This window comes from Condylura cristata, unplaced genomic scaffold, assembly GCF_000260355.1.
Source record: "Condylura cristata isolate star-nosed mole 26May11 unplaced genomic scaffold, ConCri1.0 scaffold00036, whole genome shotgun sequence".
Lineage (NCBI taxonomy): Eukaryota > Metazoa > Chordata > Mammalia > Eulipotyphla > Talpidae > Condylura > Condylura cristata.
The window spans coordinates 3,859,996-3,887,630 of record NW_004567137.1 but is presented as its reverse complement, the minus strand read 5'-3'; the positions used below and the strand labels follow the sequence as shown (position 1 = coordinate 3,887,630).

The following is a 27,635-nucleotide window of genomic DNA, read 5'->3' as shown; positions in this document are numbered from 1 at the left end:
GATGAGGCAGGTTTGACCAGTAGTCTTGGGCTTCTTGCAGTAATCACTGAGGCAAAAGGCTAAGCCAGTCTTTACCCCAAAGTTGCCCCCAGCCTTCCCTAAAGGGCCTTCACTGTTGCTGTCAGTGAGTCACTTGCCAGCACCACCTACAGCGTTGACTGACAGCATCATCATTTGAGAGCCACCTCCCTGTTACCTTTAGCCTCTTCGTAGCCCATACTGCCTACACCCTCAACTCCAGGGTCTGTGCTAACAATTCATCATCACTCTTAAATGACACTCAGGTAAAGATAACAGAAACACTGATTTTATAAAAGCACATTTCCAAGCAAACATCAATTATTGTATGAAACTAACTGTACTGGCTGCTTCTTTCCAGACTTGTCCATTTATTTTTCAGAAATCATGTTTTATAATAACTTATACACTAAGTAATGTGATGTTTCACATCATTTTCAATTTGGAATGAAGACATAGACGGCGTGGGCATCAAGTTTGTGAATGCAAATGTTTGAGGATGTAGGTAAAATCTAAAAATGACACATTGAGAATTCAGAAAGATTCTAATGGCTTAAAGCAGTAGCTGAACATAAGGGTAAAGCTGATGGGTCAGAATGTGAATTTCTACATGTAGAATAAAAACAATAGCAGTTATGCAAGAACAGGAACGAGGAACTGCACCTCATTGTTCCAGTTGAACACAGGCTCAGGGTTTTCAGGACTCACAGGAAATAATGACTGTTGAAAAGTTCACACGAACTTTCATTTCTGGTGGCCTGTGGAGGGAATAGTTTCTCTGGTGTATGTACTTGTCTTTCACAAAGTAAAAATAAAAATGCCAGATAAACTCTGCAAAACTTGCCTTTAAGTGACAAGAAGGAAACAGTGGCCTGATTCCGAGTTTGGTGGAAGCACCGACCACAAGCTCTTGGCGGGTCCAGCCGCATGAGCTTTCCAAGGGCTGCTGCTGCTCTGCAGCCAGGAGACAGAGTCCAGTGCCCACATGAAGGAAGAAAGTTTAATAGAAGCTATTGCCACATGAATCCAAGACCCTGACCACTACTAGAAAGCGAAGTTGAACTAAAAATCCACCATCGCCTGTCAGGAAAGCTGCCATCTGATGGATGTCTTCTGGCCAATAGCCAGCATGCAGAGAGCTCTGTGGGCCTCAGGCAGACCTGTAAGTGACCCCCAAAGACCAGTGCATGTCAGTAAGAGAAACCAAAAGTAAAAAGAAAAGTACTGATTAGCTTCATTTATAGGAGGAATATAAGGAAGCCAAATAAGGGAACAGGAAACACTAATTAATTGACAGGTAAACTACACATCGGAGACATTCTGCAGGAGAGATCAAGACGGGTGAGGGAAGAACACAGGGGACTATGGTGACGGTGCACTGAATTGGTAGTGGGAATTTTACAAAGACTATACCCGAGAGGAGACCTAAGCAAGTGTTGTACAAAAATGAACAATGATGTAAAAAATATATAAAAAAAAATATTTAAAAAAAAGATCAATGCACAGTTGTAAATAGCACTAAGCATAATAGCACTAAACAGAAGAAGGTGCAAATTTTGGGACTCTTCCTTCAGCTCCAGCCTCAAAAAAGTTCAAAAAGTAAAATTCCAAGACATTTGAACTCACAATCAAAGATTATGAAACAAACAAGTAAATAAATAATACATCGCGAATAGCACCAGCTGATAGAGTAAATAACAAAGTTAGACCAAAAGAGTGTCAGGTGATTTTATTTTAAAGATTAAACATAAGAAAATACCAAGTCAGTATAAAAGCAAGATCTGAAAAAAAATGAGAACTTTGAGATATTAAATATATCATTGGAATGCAAAAGCAAACAGTAGCAAATTGACATAGCCAAAGAGGGCATTCATGACCGGTAAGGCAGCAGTGAGCTTTGGGCTTGGGACCCATCATCTATGCACGCCAGTGTGTGGGTACAAAACGTACCTATAAAGAGTAACTTCTCTGTTTTTCCTTCTAGTTTATTATTTTATCATTTGACTAAAACTGGACCCAACCCAGGAAATTTTAGGAACCACAGTGGGTCAGGACCCACAGTTTTAAAGAAAACTGATTCTATAAAATGAAAAATGAAAACCTTAAAACCCAGCATATGTTCATAGCACTTTCTATGCATGAACCTTCCCCTCCCCGTAAAACCAGTTAAAAAAAAAAAAGCAAAGCATCTGTTGAGTAGGAATCATAATTAGGGTCAGGTTTATACATACAGTGGATCTGTAGGAATGGGTGATAATGAAAATGGTGAGCTCCTAACACCCCGTGGGCATCACCCTATTGAGGGGAGCTCAGACCTGTGCCTGGCAGCCCATTCTCCAGCTTCCGGAACAAATGGACCACCACTTCATGCAGCCATAAGATACTGAGTGGAAAAAGTAAGACGCTCAAAAATTTGGACGAAGCTAAATAGTATATTGTTTAGGGAAACAAATAATGTGATTTAAGGAGAGATCAGGGGAATGAGTCGGAGGAGTTACCAAAGAGTGTTAGAGTCTGTTGCCTTATCTTGAAATTGCTTATGGATACCCAAGAGTTGTTCCTTGCAATAAACTCAGCATTGAATGCGAAGAGTTTATCTGTATATATATATGTGTGTATATATATATATATATGACCATGGCAGGATCAACACAAGCAATACATCTTTTATGCTGATCAGACCATTTTTAGGAAGTAATGTTTAGTTCTGGGTGCCAAATTTTGTAGCCATTAACAAGCTGGAATATGTCCAGAGGAAAACATCCAGGCTGGTGATAGAAACCAGCAGTCTGCTCTTGAGCCTTTATTTTCCAGATGCGGAGCACAAGGGCAAGTTTTGTTTCCCCCACTCTACTGGCTAGTAGAAGTGGGGAGGGGACATAGTAGCTCCCAGGAGAATGCACATTCTCTGCACCTTGGAGAAGTGAGTTGGAAAATTCCCATGGTGTTCTCTGGTTTGCTAAAGTTCTTTTGAGTTTTGAGACAGGTTTATTTGTTCTAACTGTAAACCTTATGGCATGTTGTTGTGATATACCACATCACATCTTACAAACAGGGGATCTTGCCTTACCAGGCTCAGTCAGGTGCTTTGCTGTCCATGGCAACTAAAGAGACCTCTAGATTCAGGTCACGCCTGTCCAGGGGACATACCCCAGAACAGCCTGATGCGGTTTGGAGGAAAGGCAGACGCAGTTTGTGTTTGACTGAGAAGAAGCCAGTTTGTATAACCAGGGGTTTAGCTAGATAGAAACAAGGAGGACTGGGCAGGTAGTGCCTTTTTGAGTAAAAGATCAGTTACTGAGGATCTGCAGTGTACCAGGGGCTGATCCATTTGTTGTTGATTAAAATTTAATTTTTGAGCTCAGTTTAGGTGCACAGTAAAATTAAAACAAAGGTATAGAAGAGATTACTCATACATCCTTTTCCACTCACACAGCATACCACGTGATCAACATCCCCCATCCCCCAGAGTGGTGCATTTGTTATAGTTGATAAATCCACACTGACATGTGATTATCACCCAAAGACCAGAGTTTACAGTATGGTTCATTTCTGGTGTTGCATGTTCTCAGGGTTTGGACAAGTGTAACACCTATTCACCACTAAAAATCTCTGCTTCACCTCTTCCTCCTTGCCTCTCCCAGTCCTTGGCAACCCCTGATCTTTCTATTGTCCCCATAATTCTGTTTCTTCTGGAAGGTCATTAGTTGGAATCAAACTGTGTAGCTGTTTCAGAATGGCTTTCTCCATGCCATGTGAATTCAGGTTCCTCTGCGTCTCTTCATCACTTGATAGCTCATTTTTAACCCTGAGAATAGTCAGTACTCACCTACTGAGGCACATCTTGGTTGGTGCAAGTTTCAGGGGTTGTGAAGAAAGTTGCCATGCTTCTCAGTGCACAGACTTAAGTTTTCAACTCCTTTAGGCAAACATCAAGGAGAGGAATTGCTGGATCCTCTGCTGACATCTGTTTAGTTTGGGGACACCTCTGGACTTTCTTCCTAAGCTCGGCACCCTTTTGCAGTCCCAGCAGCAGTTTCGGGGAGTTCCTGTTGGTCCATATCCTCACCAGGCATGGCAGTTGTTGGTGTTTGGGATTTTTGCCATTGTGATAAGTGTGTGGTGGCACCTCATGGCTGTTTTTTGTTTTTTTTTTTTAAGATTCATTTATTTATTCATTCATACAGAACTGGGGTACAGGCGTGGTGAGAGGATTCACCAGAGACAGAGCAGGGAGCAGAACAGGCAGATCTAGGAAGTACACTGCTGAGGAGCAGAGGGCGGGTCAGGAGAGGTCTACTGCGCCATGTGGATCACCTCCGGGGTGTGGCATGGTGGGGATTGAACTCATGCTGAAGTGGCTTTAACTTCTTGGTGCTGTTCTTCAACCCGCTGCACCACCAGGGAGGGCCCTCATGGCTGTTTTAATATGCATTTCTCTGCTAGTGTTATATCAAGCATCTACTCATATTAGACTTTTTACATTGGGGAGCAAATGTATCACTCACATCTTAGAGATGTGGAACTCAGGGAGAGGTGGCTGAGCTCAGCCCTGGAGGAAGAGACCCCCTTCCTGATGGGAGAGCAGGCCACTATAGACCTGGCAGAGCTGGCACAGGGTGCTCCGGACCACTGAGCACAAGGCTTTGTCACCCATTGCTCCTGAGGCACCTGGCTCTGACCTCCAGGTCACTGAACACCCTGTGCCTTGTGCCTCCAGATATGGGCAGGTGCCTATTTCATGAGATAGTTAAGAAAATGAAATGGATTGATATGCATAAGTAGCTAGGTGCCGTCAAAGAGCTGTAAAATAAAGTATCTAGAGTATTTTCCCCTCAACCTGCTGGTAACAAATGAGTCTCCAGTACTGTGATTCTCTAGTCTTCAAGGGGTGAAGTAAATGTACCTGGTCCGGTTTCCCCAGCGCCTCAGCAACAGGTGATTTGCCACACTGACAGTCTTGTATGTTGTCCCTTCTCAATGCCTGGTGAATGCAGCAGCCCCTTAACATGTCCCAATAGCATATTGTTTGAAGAGTGTCCTATAAAAAACGCTGTCATTATCATTGTTATGCTTGTCCTTGTATATACATTTTACGGTGGATTTTTTTCTACCAACTCAAATTGGAGTAATAGATTTCAACAGAAGACACCTAGATCACTTGATGAATGCTTATCTTCTGTAAACTTCTCTCTTGTGTGGGATATTGAAATGCCCTTGCCAAACTGCTTACTTGCCTCATCCTGTTGCTTGTCTGATACATCTGATGAAATGTGTTTTAAACCACTTTAATCTGGTTTAAAAATAAAATGGTTACTCCACTTGTCTAACCCTTCTCCTTTGCTGCTCTGCCGATTTCCTACTTGGCAGTTAATAGCAAACCATAGACTGAGAGGTATGTTTCAGCTCATTAGTCCAGAGGGGAAAGTGTGTTAGAATGTGGGTTGATCAGATGCACATATGCTCTATGTGGGGTGGGAGCCTGGTGGGGGGAAGTGGCGGAGCATATGGAGTTCAAATTGGGGGACCCACAAGCTGGAGAGGTACCAGATTGTTCTGAAATCTTGATTTACTAATCTGAAAAATGTGCATTGGAGGATTTACCTTCACCAATGTGGACAGTGTCTGAATTACACTGTCTGAATTACTATTGGGAGCCTGCTGTTGCCTCTTTAAAGGAGCTGGGTCCAAATCAAGCTACCCATTCTTGCTGAACCGCCACTTAGTCTTCTGTATAATGGGCCTTTTAATATAATATGAAAAAGTAAAACATTGCGCAACCCTCTGGCGCAATTATGAAGACTGACTTAAGTGAAGTTTCTTGAATGTCCAGACATGAGTGGTGTGTCTCTCATATAAACTCTGCCATAGTTTCCTTTCAAAGCTCTTTGGGGCTTTTAAAACATTCATTTGGTGGTGGTATTAACAGATACTAGTAATGCCTCCTAACTGTTGACCTCTTGATGAAAAGAAATCTATATCTTATTCATCATTATAATTCCCACTGTGCTTGAAAATAGGTAAGGGCCTAATACTTATTACATGATAATTATTTTTTATCATTACCATTGCACCCTCCTTTGTGAGGTAATACAGCTGACAGCATCTTAATGGACTTGTCCCCACTAAAAGTCTGCCTTATTGTCTCTCAAATCATTTTGTTGCTTTAACATTTCAGGTGAAAATATAAACCTATCAATAATATATTTATTGAGTATCTGTTACATGTAGGCATTGCGAATCAGGTACCTGTAAAATGCCTCAGCCCTCAAGGAGCAGCAGATATTTCAGCATAGTTTATACCAAGTGTTATAATAGAGCTAAATGTCAGAGATTCTGAGGTCCTCTGGTTGAAGATGGTGGACTCTGCTGAAGTCAGTTGACTTGAGTTTAATTCCTGGCTTCCCTACTTAGTGGCCTCATGACCTTGGGACCAGTTACTTTACCACTCTGTTCTTTAGTTTTCTTGTCTGCTTATTTGCTTATTAGCACTTACTATCTTAGGGTTCCTGTGAGGATCCTGGCAACAGTACCAGTGAATTGGAAGTGGTAGCCACTTGGGAACCCCTGGGATGATCAGTTTGTACAAAGGAAGCTTTCCAGGGGGCAAGGGATGTTTGCCTTGTCTCTTGGGAGGTAAGTTGAATTTTGGCCTACACCCTGATAGAGCCTAGGCATGGGATGTCAGCATGAAGTAGAGTTGGAGGATCCTAACAGGCAACGAAGCTGAAGCATGTTGGATGGTGGCTTTAGGAGAGTGACAGGGAAGCTGAACAGCAGGGATGCAGAGTCAACAGTGCACTCGCTCTGAGCTCTCTGAGTTGATATAGTTGATATATTATAGTTGATAAATTATCAACTATATTTGATAATTTATCAATTTATCAATTTACTGGTTCCTCACTGTCTTCCTAAATACTCTTAGTCACCAGATCTTATTTGCAGTTGTGAAAATACTGTCACACCTTTTTGAGTGAATGCTTTTAAACATTGAATGGAAGGATTTGCTCTTTTATTAGTTTTTTGCACAGTGATCTGGCTGAAAGATGATTGGTAGGATGGTCATGGTGACCAGTAAGAGTTGAAGACCAGTGTACAGCAGTCCCAACCCCACTTCTTGTCTAACTTGGCATTTCCCATGGGCATCCCAAGCACATTTCCGGGATATTAGCAGACGTGGAACACTTAGCATCCTGGTACATCCAGAATTGTGCAGTTACAAATTCTAAAAAGAGATTTAGAATTTTTAGATTTAGAGATTTTTTAGGATCATTAAAAATTCTCAATGGAGGGCCCTCCTCCCTGGTGATGCAGTGAGTTAAAGCACAGCACTAGGAAGCTATTCACAGCCACTGCAGCACAAGTTTGGTCCCTGACCAGGGAGGTGACACACATGGCGCAGCAGACCTCTCCTGACCCGCCCACTATTCCCCTCAGCAGTGTATTTCAGTCAGTCTACCTGTTCTGCTCCCCACTGTCTCTGCTCAGTCCTCTATCCTCTAAAACCACCGCCCCCACCACATCTCTGGCCTGTACCCCAGTTCTTATATGCATAAATAAATGAATGAATGAATCTTAAAAATTTTTTTAAATAAAATTCTCTATGGAGAGAAGTGCCATAATCTCAGCCTTTTAAGCATCTAACTCTAGTGATAACCTTGCTTATGATGGGAAAAGAGTAACTGTATCAATTGTAGAAACTCCTTTGCAGCTGCCCACTTCTACTCCCTAAAGATTTTTTTGAAAACAAAACTAAAGAGAGTAACGAGATAGGAAAAGAGATTTTTTTTTTAAAGATTTAATTATTTATTCATACAGAACTGGGTATAGGCCAGAGGTGGAGGGGCAGTGAGAGGCTTCACCAGAGACAGAGTGGGGAGCAGATCAGGCAGACCAATGAAGTACACTGCTGAGGGAAGAAGCGGGTGAGACAGGAGAGGTCTGCGGTGCCATGTGGGTCACTTCCGGGGCTGGGAATCACTCGAAAAGAGATTTTTAATAGAGAAAAGTATCCTTTACCAATCAGGCTGATTTCAGGTAGCTTCTAAGTGAAGGATGGGGATTGAGGCTATGGCTACTCTTCCTCCATGGATCCGAATCCACCACCTGGTCCTCTCTCCTGGTCAGCTGATCCATTTGTTGCTTTTTGGGTGGCATCCTCTTCAGGTATCCAAGCACTTCAGCCTCCAAGCTGTGTCTTTATTCTACTTCAGGGAATAGGTAGATTTAGATGAAGCTAGAAAGTTGTAACCATCAGATCCAAGAGGACGAAGCAGGAATTTGGTGGTGTTTACTTGACTTAGAACAAAAACTTAGTGTGGCTGCTACTCTCTGTCCCTTTAAAAACTCGGAAGCATGCAGTAGTTTGCCTCCGTGCTGCAGCTGCAACGCTATTTAAAAAAGCGATCTGGAAATGATGGCATTTGTGAGACTATGAAGTTACATGACATGTCAGCCTAGAAGTCAGCCTAGTGGCCAGACCAGGAGACAGTCGCCCTGCAAGGAGAAGCCAGGTGTGAAGGGGAGGCCTGTGACTTAACTTCCGCTTCCTTGGTTGTGTTTGAAGCTTGTATATTTACCAGTCATTCACATCGGATGGAAGTCCATGTGATCTTTCTCCTTGCACTATTTCTACTATAATATTTCACATTATTCATAACTAGGAAGTTAAGTTATGAAGTTGTAATATTGGGGCAGCATTTTCCATTTATAAAGAAAAGTAGTTCACTGTGTCAGTGTATTTAGAAAGTCAGTAGATGGGATGGTCCTGTAACTAAAGTAAACCACTCTATAAGCAAGTGCAGACACGTCTGTGAGGGCCACAAACGAAATGTAGCAGGCACATGAATCGCGTCAGCTCCCAGTCTTGTGACCAAGCCTTCCTGAGGCTTTCTCCATAACCAGTGCCGTGGCAGAGGCTCACATTCTCACAGCACGAAGCCAGGGGCTGCTCAGAGCCAGTGCCAAGTCACTGTGGTTTTAGGCTGGCAGTGATTTGTGCTCACCAAGAAAAAGTGCAGCCTGTTTTGTTTTTATTTTGTAGCACTGAGAACCCGAGGTCTCTCCTTCACCTTCATGTCTTAGGCCCTGGCTCTAGGCAACTTTCCAGATGTCTCACTGCTAAACTGCTGTCATCTATGATGGAGGATTGAGGAGGGAGGGAGAGGGGGCAGAGGGGGCACTGCAGTGCCCTCTGGTCAGGGACAAGGGGGCTCAGTGTCTTTCCTAGAGCGCCAAGGGCTCATGCAGTGACTGTCCCAGAAATAGTGCCGTTCCCTTTCTCAAGAAAAAAAATGCCAACTGAAGCCAAATAGAAAGCAAACCCACCCCACAGCTCTGCAATTCAGAAGGCTAAGGGCAAGGGCCAGAGCACAGATTAGTTCTTCTGGGAAAACTATTTGAAGTTAAATCCTTATGTATTTTGCTGTTGGAAACCATAAGTTAAAGTGGGGTGATTTTATCCTTTGAGGCCAAAAACTAGCCAGGCCTATAAGCGTGCTGTCTGTGTGCCTTTTCAGGTGCCTGTGGGGCTCCTCCTTGGGTGCATGCCCACCACACTACCTCACCCTCATTGGACCGCAGCTGAAGGTGAGTCTGATGTCAGAAACCATATACTCCTCCTGGGAGATGTTCACCCACAGGGACTTAAACAACAGAGTTTTTTAAGGTACTTTTATTTTTGAACTACTTTTCTAAGTTTTGGGACTCTTTCAGAGATTGTGAACTCCTAGGAGGCGTCGTTTGTCAGCCCTTTATTTGGATAAGGTGCTTTACACAAATCTAGCTTTTCATTTGGGTAGACACTGAAAGCATCACAAACTAGACTTTAGGTTTCAGATTTGGAAACAAATCAGTTGGAAGCAAATTTTGGCAGTTGCTGTTACCACCTCCTCTGTCTCCCTAACTCATTCAGCATCCTCCCTTCAAGCAGACACGAGTTTGTAGCAGTGAGAGATGCAAGGCCTTGATGAGTCTGAAACAGTCCCTGAATAAATCCTTTGGGAGCTTGAGTGCCCCCTCTTTAATAGAGCCCATGATCGGTTCCATTAAATGAAAGGGGAACAAAAGCCTTTTGAGGGGAGAATACACAAGGAAATGATTTTTCACTTGATTCATGTGTGTCTTCTCTTGTCTCTTGAGTTTCAGCTTACTGAAGTTTTCCCCATGACTAGTCATTACCTTTGAGCTTTAGCTTCCTATTCTGTAAATCTCTTTTCTATATTGATTATTTTCTAAGTAGGAGGATTTATGTATTAGTTATATCAAGAGGAACTGTGCTTCAAGTTCAGTGTTTGGGGATTGTATGCATGTGGTTTTGAATATTCCAGTTATTCCCAGTTATATGGAACATTAGCAATTGTCCGCTAATTCAGATAGCAGACAGCGGAAGTTTCTGGAGTTTGCTGCTTAGAGAGTTAATGTTTTATATTTTATTCAAAAATTTTCAATATGCTAAAATTAGGAGGCCTTTGCCTCCAAATTACAAAGTACTCTATTAGCATATGCAGTGTTTTCCTTTCTTAAGTGACGTTTTGTTTTGTTTTGTTTTAGTTTAAATGAAGGCTTTGGGGCTGGGATCTGCTGTACATCTAACCAGCCTGTGCACGCAACTCCCCCCGTCACCAGGCTCCTCCAGGGGAGGCTATATGAGCTCCTGAAGCCTGTCTCCATGAGTTATCTCATTTAGTCATACCAGCTTTGAATTCTCAGTATTGCTACACTATAAAATTATTAACTTTTTTTTTCATGAAACTACTTTGAGTTTTAATGTCTTGCAAACAGACTATCTCTACCAAATCACATTTTTCTCCAGAATGATGCAGTTTCTCCCAAGCCATTATTCTTTTAGGATAATGATAATGGAGAATAATTCACACTTTATTAATCACAAGGCATCTTTGTTAGGTTTATAAAAATGAAACTGTGTAAGAACAAGCTACAAAGCCCATTATGTTGTACAGAAAAAGGAAGATGAGTAAAACAAAAAGATTTAAAGATTATTTGCTTCTCTTTCTGGTCAAAATAGGACTGCAGTCTTCCCCCTCCCCCCTTCCTATACCTTCCTGTAAAAAGCATTACTGGGGAAAATAATGATAAACAGGACTTAACCTTATAATCCTCTTTCAAAGTTGCCTTGGAGTAATTCTCCCTGGTTTCTATAATGAAACATATGGTGGGGATACAGGGCGTCTAGTAATGGGAGGCAGTCTGAGAGCTTCTCAGCCTTTCCTGTCCGTGCATTTGTGCATGCATGTGTATGTGCGGGTGTATATGTGTGTGTGCTTCTCCAGGCCAGGGTTCCTGCCTCATGTAGACTTAATGGAGTTTGTTTTCTTTTTATGTGCTTACATTTGATTTTTAAGTGTCTGGAAGGGAGCTTTTCTGAATAAAACTCGTAGAGAGATGTGTATTGTTACTGGTAGTTCATGCACACTGGTTTTAGAAGACTTGAAATATTCTTGTGGAGAAAACAACTTGGCAAGAGAAGGAACATTTTCTATAATTCAAGTTGTCATAGTAACCTGTATCTAGATGCATATTTAGAATCCAGGCCTGAAGAATTTCAGTGACAAAAGCATTCCAGTCGCATTCATCATCTTTCTCTTTCTTCCAAGAAAGGAGGCATCTATTGTGACCTAATTATTTCATTTCTGCTTTAGGAGATGGCTAGCACTGCATTTTTCTAGTACTTTGAAACTTTCCTGATAGAGTAAATATGAAAAGTTCAACTGTTTATATTTGAAGTTGACATTTTCTGATAAAGCATCTCAGATTAATTATTTCAGATAGCAAGATGGAATCAATATAATAGTTACTTAATAAAAGTAAGAAACAAACAAGATTTAGTGAAGATTTGGAGACTTCTGCACATTTGTTAACATACAAGCCTTAGCATTAAAGAACACTGGAATCTAGCTTTTGTAGAGCTCTAATCTGGGAATGTTCTGACTTCCTAATATCAAGTTGTTTATAAGTATTTTTATAGCATCTTTCACTGATATCTTTGATGTAATTGTATTTTAATAAAAGGTTTGAGGTGCTGTTTTTATTAGCAGAATCCATTTACTTTGAGATAATTGAACAGTTGAATCTAGGCATTGTTTTAGACATCTTTCACAAAGGACACTCGAATGTTGTTTATAAAAAGAAAGCTTTTCTTCTTTTTAGGGTTAGCTTCTCTCTTGCCTACTGCAAGATACTGATTGCTAACTACTAACACTTGGAATTAAAAGTGTTCTCCTTAAGCAAAGGGACATCAGAAGAAATAAGGGTATGAGTGTCTGGTCACCTCAGGATTTATATAACTTGTAAAATAAATAGGGAGAATTTGTTATTTGTCTAATTAATAAAAAACATGACATACATAAATATACAATATAGTAAAAAAGTACAGTAGCAAGGCATGTGTAACTGTAGCTGTCTGAAAATAAAAAGTAATAAAATATTTTTATAGGTACTTTTTCACATATGTGTGAGAATCTTAATCAAATGTATGTTTTTTTAAAAACATCATCCATCGGGTCCTCCCTGGTGGCGCAGCGGGTTAAAGCACAGCACAAAGAAGCTTAAACCACTTCCGCATCAGTTCGATCCCCACCTGCCCCGGAGGTGACCACATGGCGTGGCAGACCTCTCCTGACCCGCCCCCGCTCCCTCAGCAGAGTACTTTGTCGATCTGCCTGTTCTGCACCCCACTGTCTCTGGTGAATCCTCTCACCCTCCGCATCTCTGGCCTGTACCCCAGTTCTGTAAACATAAATAAATAAATCTTAAAAAAAAAAAAAGAGAGAGAGAGAGAGAGAAACTTAAGCCACTTCTGCATGAGTTCGATTCCCGCTTGCCGCTTGTCCCGGAGGTGACCACATGGCATGGCAGACCTCTCCTGACCCGCCCACTGCTCCCCTCAGCAGTATACTTCTTCAGTTGGCCTGTTTGTTCTGTTCCCCACTCTGTCTGTGGTGAAGCCTCTCGCCACCCCTGAGCCTCTGGCCTGTACCCCAGTTCTGTATGCACAAATAAATAAATCTTTAAAAAAAAAAATCATCCATCACAGAATTTGAATTTTCAGAAAGTATAAAAAGTAAATATAGAAAACCTTGATTATTTACTGAGAAAAATGAAAAAGAATGAAATCCTTCATTATCTCTTTGCTCAGTGATACCTGCTGTTAGTATTTTAAGAGAAGCATTACAATTTTATAAACAAAATTGGGATCAGTCACCAAAATACTATTCATGGTAAGCACTGTAATTTTTTATCTCCTGTTCCAATTAACAACACACTTGCTGTTCACTACTCTGAACAGTTCTAAAATATCTAGCTAGTATGTTAAGAGAAGAGAATGGAGTAAGAGAGAGAACTGTTGGAAAGGGAAATAAAATGACTTATAGATTACAGAGCTCTCCAAGACAACCTAATAGAATTGTATTAAGATTCCATTACAAACAATGAAAATATCACAGTATATATAGTGAAAAATATGAGAAAAACTTAGCCCATTCATAGTAGCAGTACATTGAGGAGTAAACCTTATAAGGAATGCAGAGTAAGGAAACTATTAAACTTGACTCTGAGGATACAGATTCTTGGTGTGTCTAAACTCTGAAGGCAATTCAGGAATTATTCTGTCTTTTTATATTGATTTGTAAATTTAATACAATTTTAATAAATCCTCACTGGGAATTTTTCACAGATCAGTGATTCTAAATTTCATAACTATATGATAAATAAGAGCCAAGAAATGTTTGTAATCCTGGATATTAATTAAAAAACAGTAATGTGTTGGTAAAATAAATACTTGGAATGGGATAGAAACTCCAGGATAATTTTGAATTAATAAAAGATGCCATACAAGTAATATATAAATGTAATAATAGCTCACTGCCCTCCTTAGCAGTGTATTTCAGTAGATTCCCCTGATCTGCCTGTCCTGCTCCCCATTCTTGTCTCTGGTGAATCCTCTCCCTCCCCTGCACCTCTGGGCTATACCTCAGTTCTTCTATGCATAAGTAAATAAAAATTAAATCTTAAAAATAAAAGAAAAAGTTTTAAAAACAAAAGTTATGCCTATATAAAGCCTCATTTCAGTCAGTAAAAAGGTAAGCAATATCCAGTTTAAAAAATTAGGGACCCTCCCTGGTGGCGCAGCGGGTTAAAGCGCAGCACTAAGAAGCCTAAACTACTTCCGCATGAGTTCGATCCCCACCTGCCCTGGAGGTGACCCACATGGCATGGCAGACCTCTCCTGACCTGCCCGCTGCTCCCCTCAGCAGTGTGCTTCATTGATCTGCCTGTTCTGCTCCCCACTCTATCTCTGGTGGGTTCTCTCACCCTCCGTATCTCTGGCCTGTCCCCCAGTTCTGTATGAATAAATAAATAAATCTTAAAAAAAAATTAGTTTGTAATTATGTGTGGACAGACACACATCTAAAGATTTGTTTAATTTTAGTATTTTTTGAAATATAATATTTGATATGTCACATTATTGAAGATTAAAAATCATGTCACGACACACATAAATGGGAGCATAAGCAGACTTCAGTGACCCCTCATGTTGTTCATGGGAGAAGGAGTAGGTTGCTTGGATAATCCCATTAAGGGTGCATAGCTCTGTGGCCAGTAGTGGAATCCACCAATCTACCCACCCACTACCTACTTATATATGGATCATTTTCTAAACTAATTAAATGAAGTAGCCCCAAATTAGACAATAGCAGATGTAATATAAGTTATAAATCTATTTTTAAGAGTAGTCACATGGAAAATAAGTGAGATGGCATTATACAAAAATGTTAGTATGATTATCTCCAAGTGTCACGATTATAGAAAAATAACTATTCAATTATTAGATATTTTTAAGATGTATTTATTTATGCATACAGAACTGGGGTACAGGCCACAGGTGCAGGGGCAGTGAGAGGATTCACCAGAGACAGAGTAGGGAACAACAGGCAGACTGACAAAGTACAGTGCTGAGGGGAGCAGCAGGAGAGACAGGAGAGGTCTGCTGCACCATGTGGATCACCTCTCTGACTTCGAACTCATGCTGAAGTGGCTGCAGCTAGGTTCATAGTACTGTGCTTTAACCCATTGTGCCACCAGGGAGGGCCCTCAATTACTAGCTTTTCTAAATGTATTTATAATTGAATATTTGAAAATAGATTGTTTTAAAAAATGTACGGCTGACCATATGTCTAAAATTTCATCATGGCCTTCTTAAAAATCTATATATACACATATATACAGTGTAAAGACACATTTACTGAATGCTAGACTATGTACAAAATTAAATAGCCCAGATCCCTGGGGCCTCTGGGTGGGGCTGTTGGACTGTGGAGCCCTTATGCATCTGGTGTCCCTGGACCCTGCATCCCAAGAGTGGTAGTAAGCATCTGCCACCCTGTTTATCCTGACCCCTGTCCAGTGGCTGCAGTCAAGTATCGATTGCCAGTGATATTACATCAAAGTCATTAAAGTCTTTATGGATTAAATGGAAAAACTAGGACAGGTACCTCCATTCTGTTAGCATTTTCATTTATTTCTCACCCTTCTCCCAGTGGTATTTACTGGTTTATATGAAAAAGTTTTAGGAAATTTACACAGAGGGAGATTCTGTGTCTAAGTCTGACTTAGTCTGGACTTTAACTGGACTGCTCTCCCAGTACACAACTTCCAGTAGTGGTCTTGCTTTTTTTTTTCCATCAAGTTTCAGGATTCGTAGGCGCCACAGATGGCCTCTTTGTAACTGAGTGTTAGTGTGGGTATCTCTGGCATTAGAACCCCAAGGAGGTCAGACGGCTGGCCCTGACACCAACCACCTAGGTGAGCTGGGACCTGTTCCCAGCACCAGCAGGCAGATGCTGGTCTGGGACACATGAAATGCTTTTCAGTTTCAATAAAATTTGAATTTATCACAGTAGTTTCCAGGTTTATTTAATTCCCTCACTGGTGGATGAGGATTGATACTAAAAAATGCTTTTCTGACAAGACACATCTGATATCTTCTATTCTGAAATTTTAGAAAAGAGGTTTTTAGCAAAGCTTTGGTCATTGTATACTTAAAACAATTGTTCATCTTAAAAAGTAATACAGTAAGTTTAAAATTTGTAAAATGGCATAAAAATAAGAGTATCTCTTTCTTCATTTCCTCTCATCTTACCAGTTTCTTCTGTATGTTTGCAGAAAGTGAGCATAGAAAACATGTTCTTATGTGTGTGTATTACGTGAGATCTTCACAGGTTGATGCTTTTATTTGTCAGAAGAATCTTTTTTTTTAAAGATTTATTTATTTATTCATACAGAACTGGGGTACAGGCCAGAGGCTCAGGGGCAGTGAGAGGCTTCACCAGAGACAGAGTGGAGAGCAGAACAGGTGGATCGATGAGGTACACTGCTGAGGGGAGCAGCAGGCGGGTCAGGAGAGGTCTGCCGCGCCATGTGGTCACCTCCTGGACAGGTGGGAATCGAACTCATGAGGAAGTGGCCTTAGCTTCTCATTGCTGTGCTTTAACCCGCTGCACCACCAGGGAGGGCCTGTCAGAAGAATCTTAAAGGCAGATGTCATTACTGGATCCACATGGAATAAGTGATATTTTGTGGATATTTGTCACTGGCTTGCATTTGTACATGTGACTGAGTGTGTAAATTGAGATTAGCATGTTAGTGATCTGATAGGCAAGAAACTAAGTCACATCTGATAGCATCAGTGGCTGTCATCCTAGTAGCATAATTCTCCAAGATCTCCCTTCTTTTCTAGATTTGTGTTGTTTAATTATTTTTACAACTTGGCTTCAAACCCTTTACTTTGAGATAGTCCACTTGAATGTACCAGGGAGAGTGTGAACAAGAAAACACCATTTGTGTTCTTAAGTACCTCCACGGTAATAGAATATCCTACCCCTCTTTCTCATTTTGGGGGAGGCAGTTTCTTTTATCTAAAGTGGGTCCCATGCAGGCCTCCCTGGTGGCTCAAGGGTTAAAGGCACATCACTATCAAGCTACGATCAGCCACTGCCAAATGATTTTAGTCACGGTCAGGGAAATGACCCACATAGCACAGCAGACTTCTCCTGTTTTCGGCCGCTGCTCCCCTCAGCAGTGTATTTCAGTAGATCCATCTGTTTTGCTCCCCACTCTGTCTCTGGTGAATCCTCTCACCCTGACCTCTGACCTATACCCCAGTTCTTGCATGCATAAATAAGTAAATCTTTAAAAAAAAAAAATGTGAATCCCATACAAACTATAAAGTCAGACAGCATGGTGGGAGTGAGGATAATTGATACTGAGAGGGGAGGTTGAGAAGGAATGCCAGTATAGCTGGAGGTGAATATGAGTGAATGGGAAGGACATGAGTGATTCTAAAAGTGGGATTCTTCACCTTGTTTGATAGGAACAACATTTTCTTTTAGGGATTCTAGATTTTATAACTGAAAGGGTCAGAGTGATAAGTATGTGACATGATAAGTATGAAACAGTTGCATGGTAAGTACCATTAAAGAGTTGGGGCAACCTAGACTTAAGGAGAAGGGTTACTCACACTTTATGTTCTCAATATTTTCTTGATCATCTTAAGCATTTAACATATCCTTTTCTTCAAAAGGATGTATTAGTACTATAAAATGTTAGCACTTAAAAAACTAGACACAGGTGAGCAGAGAAAGCTGTACTGTTCCCAGCCAGTTCCTTTAATGTCCCTTTCTCCTGTTGGCGTTTTCTGCCATGCACTGCTCAGCCACTCAACAATTTTACTGTGCAAATCCTTTGCAAATTTTGCCTCAGCAGAATGGAAAGTGTATGAGGGATAAAGTCATTAAAAATTGGCCCTCTCTGGTGGCGCAGTGGATTAGAGCACAACACTGCAAGCTGGCCCCAGCCGCTTCAGTGTGAGTTCGATCCCCGCCTGGGAGGTGACCCAAATGTTGCAGCGGACCTCTCCTGACCTGCTCACTGCTCCCCTCAGCAGTGTACTTCATTGATCTGTCTGTTTTGCTCTCTATCTCTGGTGAAGCCCCTCACTGCCCCTGCACCTCTGGCTTATACCCCAGTTCTGCATGAAAATCTTAAAAAAAAAAAAAAATCATCATTAGAAATTGCTTTTTATATATGCATAGCTTTTTTTTTTGCAGAGTAAATAATGAATTCAAAATAAAAAAAAAAGGCTGAGATTGGGCCCTCCCTGGTGGCGCAGCGGGTTAAAGCACTGCACTGAGAAGCTAAAGCCACTTCCGCATGAGTTCGATTCCCGCCTGCCCCGGAGGTGACCACATGGTGTGGCAGACCTCTCCTGACCCACCCGCTGCTCCCCTCAGCAGTGTGCTTCGTTGATCTGCCTGTTCTGCTCCCCACTCTGTCTCTGGTGAAGCCTCTCACCGCCCCTGAGCCTCTAGCCTGTACCCCGGTTCTGTATGTACAAATAAATAAATCTTTAAAAAAATTAAAAAAAAAAAAAGGCTGAGATTAACTGCCATTTCTATTCCATTTTGCATCCAAAGATTATTTTAATATGTTCCTTCTTTTGATTATACCAAGGAGTAAAAATATAAGCCGTGACTTATATTTTTGTAATTGAAATTGTAATTTCAGCTCCTGTGGTTGCACCTCTGGACCCCTGAGCCAGAAGACTTTCTCAGTCTGCAGTGTTGGTTCTTTCTCATTCACGAATGTTGACCTGACTTTACCCAAGGGTTTAGATTTTAGAAATTACACAGGAAGGTAGAACCAATTGTTTCTCCATTGGCAGTAACTTGAGAATAGCTGAAGTTCTCCTTTTGGTCCACTGGGGCCATCTCAACCCAGCTTGCAGGGAGAAAAGCAGTACCTTGACAATGAGGAAGGTGGGGTGCCTGGTGGAGGACCTCACTGTCACCACTATGTGGGTTTAGTGAGGAGCAATGCCTCCCACCTCCTGCTCCGCTGACACCTTGCTGGCCACACCCAAGCCCACACCCTGAGAATGGAGACTGCACTTTGTTTAAGGGACAGTAGGGAAGCTCTCTTGCCCTAATATTTCTTCTCATATTGTCAACTGGATGAACTGAATGTGCCTTACTGTGATAGTCCCTTCCCTCTTAATATCTGGTCAACCCAGCCACTTTAGTGAATGGGAAGTGGAATTGCTACAGAAGAGAAGTGCTTCTGAACCATGCCTTGAACCACAACAGGACAGCCTGAGGGGCTTCCAGATACCTAAAGTGGAGAGAAAGACTATGGGTAAGGATATAGTTAGGTGCAAACCTATTTACAAAGACTATACCAGAAACTTCTCCCTCCCCCATTCCAGCTACATTTGTCCTTTGTAGGTGTGTTGAGAACCCTAGTGCCATCTGTCATTTTTTTTTTGGAATCCAAAGGTGAATAGGAATATTATCTGTGAATCTTAAGAATCAAGTGTCATTCTGTCCAGTACAGATCTGAGAAAGATCTGAAAACATCTGAGGAATAGCCCATCTCTATTCCTCCAAAACCAAAGGAAGCCCAATAGCAACATCTACAGAACCCTGAGAATTTTCCAGGCTTTGTGTCCAAAATAATGTTGTTATATGATTCCTCCGAGAGTCATGGTGATTCAGGTCCAAGCGAAGAGCAGACCATATGTACTGAACTGTTGGTGATTCTCACAGAAAGAACAATGAGCCCTGATTGTGCAGAGATGGACTGGTTGTAATTGTGTCCTGAGGAGTGCTCACTGGAAAAAAATTGGGTGTGTAGGCGCAGTGACACCTAGAGAGAAAGTCAGGTGTGGGGAGGGTGGAGCTGTGGGCAGTGTGCTCTTATGCTGGGGAGCTGTTGTTTATAAGGCTGAAGAAGAGCCCCTACTACTTAAAAGTGAGTGTTTTCTTTAATTTTCAAATGTTTCTCAGTGGAAGCTGGATTGGCAAGGAGTCTGTGACTATTTATGAATGAAATGAATAACTGCTAATGATTCTAGTTTTTAGATCTCGAGATTTTTCACTGTATACATGCACATGAATGAATCTCAGAACAGTGCCGTCGGCTGATAGAGGCGCTTACCGTAGTTTCTTTTGGAGTGAGGTCTGATGCCCTTTTTTTTTTTTTTTAAAGATTTATTTATTTGTGCACACAGAACTGGGGTACAGGCCAGAGGTGCAGGGGCAGTGAGGGAATTCACGAGAGACAGAGTGGGGAGCAGAACAGGCAGATCAATGAAGTACACTGCTGAGGGGAGCAGCGAGTGAGACAGGAGAGGTCTGCGGTGCCATGTGGTCACCTCTGGGAAGGGTGGGGATCGAACTCATGCAGAAGTGGCTTTAGCTTCTTAGTGCTGTGCTTTATTTAGTGCTGTGCTTTATTTAACCTACTGCGCCACCAGGGAGGGCCCTGATGCCCTTTTGATTCTTGTCTGAAAGCTATTTCAGCCCTATGTCTAAGAAATCCCTATTGAAAATAGGAAACCGTGACTTCAATCATTGTTATATCATCAAAAGGCCCTGGAGACTTTCCTCAGAACTCGTTTTCTAAAAGGACTAGTCAAATGTTTCCCCAGAGAGCATTCCTCTTCCTATGGACAGCTTCCTCTTTTTTGTCACTGATTATCAAGATAATTTTTTTTTTTCACTAACATTGGTTTATAGTATTGTTTATGGTTTAAAGGTATAGGATCTCCCCTTTCAGGTGTTGTTACCACCATACCCACCACCATTGTCCTCACCATAGTGAACAGCGTGACTTTTGATAGTCGCCCTTACTGATCTAGACTGGAAGATTTTGCTTCTCCTCCCGTCCCACAGACACCTGAGTCAGGTAGATGTGATGATAGGATCTGTTAGCTAATAAGTGCAGACTGACCCACGATCTTCAGTTTATATCTGATGTCTTTAGTCACTGTCCATGCGATGCACACATCTAGTGTTAAGAGAATGCCATTTGAAACCATGGCATGTAGCATGAAAATCTGCTATATTACCTACTGGATGGTACATTGTTGTGTTAAAGTTTTGAACTCTGCTTGTACACTCCCTAAGTTCAGGTTTTTCCTTTAATAGTATGTGTGATCTTAGACATGTTTTATAGCTTTCTTGTGCCTTGGGTGCCTCCTCTGAGAAGTGAGAACCTAATGGTACCTTCCTCTTCAGACTTTTATAAAAGAAACTAGATTCGAGCACTTAGAAGGTGCCTGGTGTCTGGTAAGTACTTAATAAATGTTACAAATGGTGTTACCAAAGCTGTCAGGCACTTAATATTTTAGAAGAAAACCCAGGTAGCATCATGAAGGACAGTGAGCCCGCCCCCCCCCCCGTCCCCCCCCCCCCCCCCCCCGTCCCACCCCACCCCAAATGCTGCTTGTGTGAATTGTAGTTATTAGCAGTTTCTTGCATTTCTGCAGATGGAGGGATACCACTAGTAATCCCTCCTGGCCTCCTCTCAGTGAGCAGCTCCTGACACTTCAGCATAACTGCCCACATATAACTTACGCAATTCATGAGAGTTGAATTTTTAAAACTGTATTAAGATTAGATCTCCCATTATGATTTGTTTTCTTTCTTGCCCCTCTGCATCCATATTTCCTTCCACGTGTGTTGTAAGAGCTAATTGGTTTGTTCCATCTTGGGGCTCTGGCCCTTCAAATTTATGGTCTCAAGCAAAAGGAAAGGGAGGTCTTCCAGAACTGAGTGCCGGCACCCTGGCACTCAGTCCCTGGGGCTCTTTGTTGGTGTGGGCCATCCTGAGGAGCTGGCAGTCCTGTCTTGCAGCCCCAGGACTTTCCCCCAGCTTCTCTCTCCTTTCTGTTCTGTTCCTTTTTAAGTCTGTTTTACAAACTAGGGAGAATAGGGGTTTTTTCTTGATAGCCACCTGGAGGGACAGTATTTAAGTGTTCATGAAATACTTTTAAGAATACGAATCTAGTTTAATGCTCATAGCCAAATAAAGAGAAAAATGCGCTTCCTAACTGAACAAGTTAGCTTCTCCATAGTTGGAGTTCAGGTGAAAATAAGCAGTGACTTCAGCTCTGCCACTCTAAAATTTGCCTTCTAATCACACTCACTAGGGTTCAGTAAAATCAGTGGGACCTGTAGTAGTCATTCAGATGTGTCCATTTAGAAATTGTAATCAGAGTTAGAACTTCAGGTGACATCATAAGAACTGATCTTTTCAGCTTCGATGTTAATTGTTAACATTTAAAAAGGACATTTTCTGTCTTTCAATTTTTGAATTTCTTTTATTATTACTCTGTATTTTATCACAAAAATAGATTTCATGTGCCAGAAATCTGTTCTAATTTGGCTCATGTTGCACAGGCCTACGTTAAGCCTGTGCAGAGTGTAATTACCAGCTCGTAGCCTATACTTGGTAGTAGGTGAGTGGTCCCAGGAAGAAGAAAATGGCTCTATTTTTGTAACCGTTATTTTTCTCAACCTCAATACAACACATTTCTCTACTGCAGGGATGAACCTCAGACTGGAGCTCTGGTTTGAGGACTGTGGGAGGGTGGGCCTCTGTTGCTTCCCAGAGTTGTGTCCCTGTGCCCTGCCCGAGCTGCCAGTGTCGCTGCCCGGCACATGCAGCCACAGCTGGCTGGCCATATGTCCAGTGATTTGCTGAGTTGGCATTCATTCATCTCAGCTGCAAATGTTGGCAAGGGCCTGCCCATTTCAAGATCAGATTTAGTGATCAGTCAGTAATGAGTTCTGAAAGACTCTTAACTCCTAGGGTAATACAGTTAATAGCTATTTTTTATTAAGTAATTACTGCATGCCAGGCTGTATTTTAAGTCTTCACATTCATTGTTATTTAACTCTGACAAATTTAAGGATTATCATCCTCACTTTAAAGCCAAAGAGACTAGTAATTTGTCTGAAGTTGTACAACAAATAATTGGTGGGGCCAGGATTTGAGAGCAGGGCTGCCTGACCACCCAAACATGTCTTAACCAATAATCTCTATATGAAGGATGGTGAAATATGTCGTGGACATGCCATCTGTGCGCAGGGCAGGCATGATTAATTGATGATGGGACTTGTTCATGCTGATCCTCCATTTTGGCATCTGTGGCAAACAGTCGGTACATGAGATAAAATACTTGTGCTATCTCTGGCATTAACTGTGTCTATATTAACGAGCTCTTGTATTCCAGTGATTTGTTTAAATTTGGTCAGTTTGCTTTTGGGAAATAACAGAATGTAAATAACTGCTTTATTTTATAGGAAGAACAAATAAGCACTAATTTTCTGTAACAGTTTTTGTTGGCATGGACCACTGAATTTAATACAGATTAATTCCATTTTAAAGAGGATATTATCTCCATGTTAAAAAAAAAAAAATTCTAGGAGAGTTGGCTACTGACTTACAGTGTTTGTTTATGTGAAAAATTTCTCAAGTGGAAATGTGAAATAAAAGACAATTTTGGCAGTACCCAAAGAGTGTGTTGTATTGAAATTAGATCTTTTTGTAAAATCAACAACAACTGACTATGAAGTCCTTATTATATTTTAATCACAGCTCAAATGCTAATCCCTTAGGAATTGAATTTAAAATTCTGCTCTGGCTGCAGTTGTGGAAGCAAAAATTTGTTAGTTACAGCTTTTTTTTTTTTTAAATCCTTTTTCCTATCAGATCGTATCATACTTTATCTGAAAATAAAGCTGCTTTTAATTCTATAGCCTTCTATATAGAATTAAATAGAGGATCAAATAGAGGGTTCAATGTCTCTCCTGAACTCTTAAAATGAAGCACTCCACTCCTGCAGCAGGATGTTAAAAAGCACAGTGCCTAGGGTTTAGGGCTGGAGTGTTGGAGCCAAAAGCCAAGGAATTCCTGCAACACCAAATTGTCTTTCCTTTCTGTTGTTGATTGTGCAAATTGCTAGAAATACACTTTTCATTTTTCCCCCTTGAAATCTGAAACACCATACTAGAAATAAAAAATAATGTATACAGGCCCTCCCTGGTGGTGCAGCAGGTTAAAGCACAGCACTGAGAAGCTTCCACTTCCGCATGAGTTCAATTCCTGCCTGCCCTGGAGGTGACCGCATGGCGCGGCAGACCTCTCCTGACACCCGCCCACTGCTCCCCTCAGCAGTGTACTTCGTTCATCTGCCTGTTCTGCTCCCCACTCTGTCTCTGGTGAAGCCTCTCACCGCCCCCTGAGCCTCTGGCCTGTACCTCAGTTCTGTCTGCACAAATAAATAAATCTTTAAAAAAAAATAATGTATACAAAAAAGATACTTCTATTGATAGGCCACCTGACCAGCAAAGAAGTTAAGATGAGATTGAATCCAAAATAGTGTGTGAGGTCATGGAAATGGATTTCATTTTTTGTGGGTTTCTTTAAGGTTAAGTAACAAGATAATTTGTTACTTACCTCAGTTTGCAATGAAATGAAAAGTCTCCCTACTTATTTTTCTAGTAATGTTAGAAGAAATGTCGAGTGCCTAAAGTTAGGTGACCTATTTTCAAGAGTTTATTTAGAAAGCATCATAGTGTAAACAAATTGTAGCATTTTGACTTTATTTAACTACAAGGCTCATGTTGCAAAGCAGAAGCCACTCATGAGGGTGTTGCTCCTCTAGACAGTTGGCTTTTTAAAGACCATCTGGGACCTAGACACGATAATTTCCTTCGAGGCAGGGAGACTGGTTGAGGTCCTGCTGTTGTCGTCTGCTGTGGACAGCAGCCGTGGTCTTATTTCTAAGATTCTTACTGTGGGCTACTTGGGCCCAGTGGCAGCATCCCTGAGTTCAGGATGTGGGATGCTGGACTCAGGGATTTCTACAATCCATACCATGATGCAGGGAACATGCAAATATACATGAGGTGACCTATTGTGTGGTAAGAAAGGCTGATTTGACAGCACTTTGGAAAAATGAATCAAGAGAAACATCTCATTACTGGTGTTCCCTTAGCCACTCAGCTTGCGCTCAGTAATCCTGCTTTGTCTTTCCTTCATTGATAAGATCGTAGCTATTCATACTTTAGAAACAGAAGACAATACTCCTCTGTAACATTGTGACCTCAGACCTCACTGTGCTTAATGGTTACTTTGATGTGCTAGTGGCCAGTGGGAACTTATCATTTGTTACCAAATTACTATTATCTTTATTTTCATCCTGTATTTTGTCTGTCAAGCAGTCATATTCCTCAAAATTGAAGAGCCAGAACCTTCAACTAAAGAGTTTGTTTAAATAAAGGCAGGAAGCACCTATGGGTAATTCATTTATTTTAAACCTGTAAAAGCCTGAAGTTAACGATTTTTTTTGAAAGGGGGAGGGGGAGTTGGATTTTCCCTGGTTCTAGAATCTATCAGGTGCTTTTTCTTTGCTATCTTTTTATAGTGTCCTTTAGATTAAGAATGTACTTCTCTCCTACCTGAAGTTTTCAGATCTCCCAATAAGCTTGAACAGGATATCTTATATGTCCAGATATCTCTTGTAATGTCACCTTAACTTGCATGTTCTGCTGCTTATGCTAGAAAGTGACATTTGGAAAGTTACCAAGGGAGGGTGAGTAGGGGTGTGTGTTGGGAGTGGGGGTGTTTGTCTCTTGTCTTGACATTGTTGGTATCTGCATGTAAGGATATGAAGAGGAAAATACAAGTTCATAAGGTAATTTGCTGGCAGTTGTTCACGTAAGTTCATTTCATAAAGTATGAAAATACCCTCCCCCTTTTCTTGCTTACTATTTGATTTGTGTCTGTCCTATTATTTTGCTTACTATTTGATTTGTATGTGTCCTGTTATATAGACATCCACTGATGCTTAGCTCACATCCACAATACTGCAGAGAATGAATGCCTGTCCATTAGTTAAGACCCTTTCCTTTTCATTTCTAATGATTGTAACATTGGCGTGATTCTTTTACAAACGAGGCAGGTATATTTTCATGCAAGTATTTACTTAATGTTTTTAGTACTTCTAGTTGGCTGGCATTTTTTCCCTCCTATAGAAAAAGAATCTTAAATGAGGAAACATTCTTTTTCACTTGCCATCCCCTCCCCCTTTATGACATTTCATATGGGAGTGAAAATCCATATGCCATTAGTCATAAAGTAATTTTTTTTTAAGATTTATTTACTTGTACATACAGAACTGGGGTACAGGCCAGAGGTGCAGGGCTGGTGAGAGGCTTCACCAGAGACAGAGTGGGGAGCAGAACAGGCAGATCGACAAAGTACACTGCTGAGTGGAGCAGTAGGCGGGTCAGGTCACCTCCAGGACAGGTGGGGATCAAACTTATGCTGAAGTGGCTTTAGCTTCTTATTGCTGTGCCTTAACCCGCTGCACCACCTGGGAGGGCCCCGTAAAGTAATTTTTTTTAAAGATTGATTTTATGCAGAACTGGGGTACAGGCCAGAGATGCAGGGGCAGTGAGAGGACTCACCAGAGACAGAGTGGAGTATAGAACAGGCAGACTGATGAAGTATACTGCTGAGGGGAGCTGTGGGCAAGACAGGAGAGGACTGCTGCTCCATGTGGGTCACCTCTGGGGCAGGGGATCAAACTGGCACTGAAGCGGCTGCTGCTGGTTTGCAGTGCTGCGTCCTTACCTGTTGCGCCACCAGGGAGGGCCCAATAAAGTGATTTTTATAACCCCCCAAAAAAGCTTTTTCCTCACTGTTTTTGAATTTTTATTTTATTGGCATTGTTAGTAGTGAATGGGGATATTCACCCTCAAGCACACAAAGAAGAACTGGAAAGCATAGTGTCCTTGCTGAACAGTCTGCTCTCCAGCCAAAAGAGAGGAATGACAGTTATTAACAGGGCAGTTTAACATAAAGGACTATAATGACACCAAGGAGCTGGGTGTGTGATACTGGTAAATAAGAGGTGAAGAAGAGTAGAGGAATAGAAGACATGTTGAGCCACCACCTGTCAGTCTCAGACTACCCAGAGAATGCCCTGGCATTGAGACTTAGCCTTTGTTGCCCAGGATGTGACTGCAGCTCCCCGGAGTACAGAAAAATCACTGGAGTGCCTTATTGATACAACTTTCAGAACTAGCTGCACCCTATACAACATGCTGAGGAGATGTCTACCAGATGCATTCCACAGTGAATACCCCCAAAGCCAGTACAGGAGAGACCGTCAGTTCCTGCTGGCCTCTCTCCTCTGGCAGAAGCTGGGCACTGGAGAGACTGCGTTTACTGCTGGCTCTGCCTACAGACCCTGCTGCAGGATGGTGATGCTGAGAGACAGTCACCAATAATACCATCTGCAGGATTTTTCATAACCAAAAATAAGGCCCATGACAGTCTGTGAAAGAGCCCAATTTCATTTCTACTAAAACGTAAAAAGCACATGCATTGTTAGACATGTGTGTTGATTTAATTTCTAATGAAGTGTATTATTACTCTGTAACTGAAATATATCTGTACATTTGAGACTCATATTTTATCTCTGTGTCACTATAAAGCTAATTTTTGTTTACTTTTTTTTTAAAGCATTGATTCATTTCATTGCACTTCTTACTCATATCCATTAAAATACAAACATCCACATAAATGTTACACCAGTGATTGGCAGCTTCCCAAGGAAGACTCTTCTTGCTTAAAGTGTTTTCAGAAATATCTCTAGAAACTAATTTTTTTAACATTTTTTTTATTAAAAAAAATTTTTGTGGCCCTCCCTGGTGGCGCAGCGGGTTAAAGCACAGCACTGAGAATCT

At 41.4% G+C, this 27,635-nt stretch overlaps 1 protein-coding gene across 4 annotated transcripts in view; it reads left to right on the top strand.

The window, feature by feature from the left end:
* Positions 1-27,635, top strand: part of RASSF8 (Ras association (RalGDS/AF-6) domain family (N-terminal) member 8) — a 92,457-nt gene that overhangs the window by 20,605 nt on the left and 44,217 nt on the right. For 2 of the 4 annotated variants that reach the window (XM_012732886.1, XM_012732888.1), the window contains exon 2: positions 9,537-9,606. The exons of 1 other annotated variant lie outside the window; for it this stretch is intronic. The gene's annotated coding sequence lies outside the window, so the exon portion shown is untranslated. Of the gene's footprint in view, positions 1-9,536; positions 9,686-27,635 lie in introns of all 4 variants that reach the window. One more of the 4 variants, XM_012732887.1, reaches the window with a different exon arrangement.